This window comes from Cebus imitator, unplaced genomic scaffold, assembly GCF_001604975.1.
Source record: "Cebus imitator isolate Cc_AM_T3 unplaced genomic scaffold, Cebus_imitator-1.0 Scaffold539, whole genome shotgun sequence".
NCBI classification, from domain to species: Eukaryota; Metazoa; Chordata; class Mammalia; order Primates; family Cebidae; genus Cebus; species Cebus imitator.
Genome location: NW_016107854.1, coordinates 377357 through 380199, shown reverse-complemented (window position 1 = coordinate 380199; position 2843 = coordinate 377357).

Genomic DNA, 2843 nt, shown 5'->3' with positions numbered 1-2843 from the left:
AATATAGTGACATAGTAGGATGTATATGGCCCAAAGTGAAATGGAGATTCGCAGTTGTGGTAGTCAGGGTGCTACTGGGAAACAATGGCCCAGGCTTATTGAAAAGTTTAAAGAAAGGACTTTTTCTAGAGTGTACACAGGTTTAAGGGAACTCATGCAAAATGGGGTGATGGGGATGTGCTTTTATGGTTAAGTGTTTTTGTCCCCTCCAAAAATCTAAGTCGTAATTTAATTCCCAGTACAACGGTGTTGAGAGATGGGGACTTTTGACAGGCATTTATATCATGAGGGCTCAGTTTTCATGAATGGATTAATGCTGTTGTAAAAGGGCTTGACAGAGGGATTTTGTCCCTTTTTTGTCTTCCTGCCTTCTGCTATGTGAGGATGATGCATTGCTCCTTTCAGGAGGATGCAGCATTCAGGGCATCATCTTGGAAGCAGAGACAGGACCCTCCTGAAACCTGCCAGTACCTTGCCCTTGGACTTCCCAGCCTCCCTCTAGAGCTGCAAGAAATAAATCTCTGTTCTTTATAAATTACTCAGTCTGTGGTATTCTATCACTTTCACTACAGCACAAGTCGACTAAAACAGAAATTGGTACCAGAGAAGTGGGCGTTGCTATAACAAATACCTAATGATGTGGAGGCGGCTTCGGAACTTGATAATGGGCAGAGACTGGAACAGTTTGGAAGTAAATGCTGGAAAAAGTCTGTATTACCATGAAAAATGCATTGAGGATGATTCTTGTGAGTGTTCAGAAGATAAGAGCTTTAGGGAAAGCCCTATTTTTAGCAGTTACTTAAATGGTTATGAACGGAATGTTGTTAGAAGTATGAACTGGAAGACTATTCTGCTGTATATCAGTGGTTTTCAATTTTGCCTGCACATTGGAATCACCAATGTGCAGGCAAATTTCAAATTTAAAATACATGTATACACACACACACACACACACACACACACACACACACACACAGATACAGATATAGATATAGCCAAATCCCACTGCCAGAGATTCTGAGTCAATTGGTTTGGTGTATGGCCTGTGTATTGAGAGTTTTAATAGCTTCCTGAATGATTTTGATGGGTATGTGGTGTTGAGAGCTAGTTTTCTATATCTTAATATTTCTTTTTCTCCTCTGAATTGCTGCAATGTTGTTCTATCTCTTACAATATAATATAAAACCTTTAAATTTCTCTTACCTTGTTTCTTAAAATGAAGCTCAGTATTTCACATTGAACTCTGCTTTCTCTAACAAAATGACAACGCACATCTTTAGATTCTCTTTAGTGCTGATTCCATTTCTGAGCATATAGTAGTTACTAAGTATCCAGTGGGTCAGTGTACTGGAGATCACTGAGTCCCTTCACACAAGGTCACAGAGTACAGTCTCTTCTTCCTCCTATTGGAGACAGGCTTCCATTCCAGAGAGAGAGACAAGCCAGAACATCAAGAAGACAAATTGGTTTTGAGAATGTCAACATGAAAAATGAGAAAACTACTTTTAACAGTTGGAAACCTATTTAAACCCCTAATCCTCTTATTAAACCTGTTTGGAGACAGCTTGGAGAAACCAGTGCTAGGGCTGCTTCCATTTACCATCCAGATGTACAAAATAAATAATGGAATTGTAATCAGCTGGAGAAGCTGCAGAGCCCTCACACCTGATGAGATTTTCAAATTCATTTTTCCCCTGGGAAAGCTAATTACAGCAAACTATTTCATCAAACTGTCCTGGAGAGTGGTTGTACTTGGCAGTACCACCCTTAAAGACAAGTTTACTTAATAAAAGGATATGACCTTAGTTCCACTATATTGAGGTAACAGAAACCAATTGTTTGTGTGCATTGGTCATAAGGGCTGTTTTTATGAGTAAGTTTTCAGAAGAAGAAAACCATTATTATTTGGAGAATATTGCCCCAATCTTCAAAAGCATAGGGGTTATAATTGTTAATGATATACCTCTTGACTTATTTTCATGTATATACAGGTTTTGACACTAGTTTGGCAAGATAGAGAAGATAGATGGAAACACACACACACACACACACACACACACACACACACACATACACACACATTTATTTCATAACAACCCTGAAATTTAGGAAATAATACCCCTTTTTACAGGTGAGAGACTTGAGACCCAGAGGTTACTTGCTCAGAGTTAAATAAGTGTTCAGTGTTAGAACTAACACGAGAATTTAAGCCTAATTTAATTCTATTTTTCCAAGCTGCTTCCGATTATGGTGGTAAAAAAAATAAACAGCCTAAGACTTTCAACTTGCTTGGGAAAATGGTACACACATTACATTTATTCTTTTAAGACACATGAAGGTAGACATTGGATTAGGACCCCTTGATAAGACAATGAGCCAAATGAGAACCACCCTGGGGTGCAGGTGAAGGAAGGCTCCTGTGAGGAGAGGTTTTTATTTTTCCCTTTGGGAAAAAGCTGGACTGAGACACTCTGATGTAAAGAGACCATCTGTCTCATTTTCTCCCTCTCCCTTTCCATTATCATGCCAGGCACATCTGCCTTTAATGCCACTATCTTTCTGGGTTACTTGATGCTTCTAAACATCCCACTGGCTCCTCGCACATCTAACCCCTCTGACTCACAGTCAAGGCTTCTCTTCCCTCCACCAGGATCTCACTGTTCTCTGTCACTCCCTCGGGTTTTCCCTTTGTTCTAGACTCTCAGATTTGCCCTCTGCTTTTCTACCCTCGTTCATTCCTTCCTTTCTACCCCTTCCCGCCTGTGTGCTCCCTCCCTTCTCTTTCTCTTCTGCATATAATGATGCTGTACATTTCCAATTCCTTTTTTATTGCTGGTCTATCT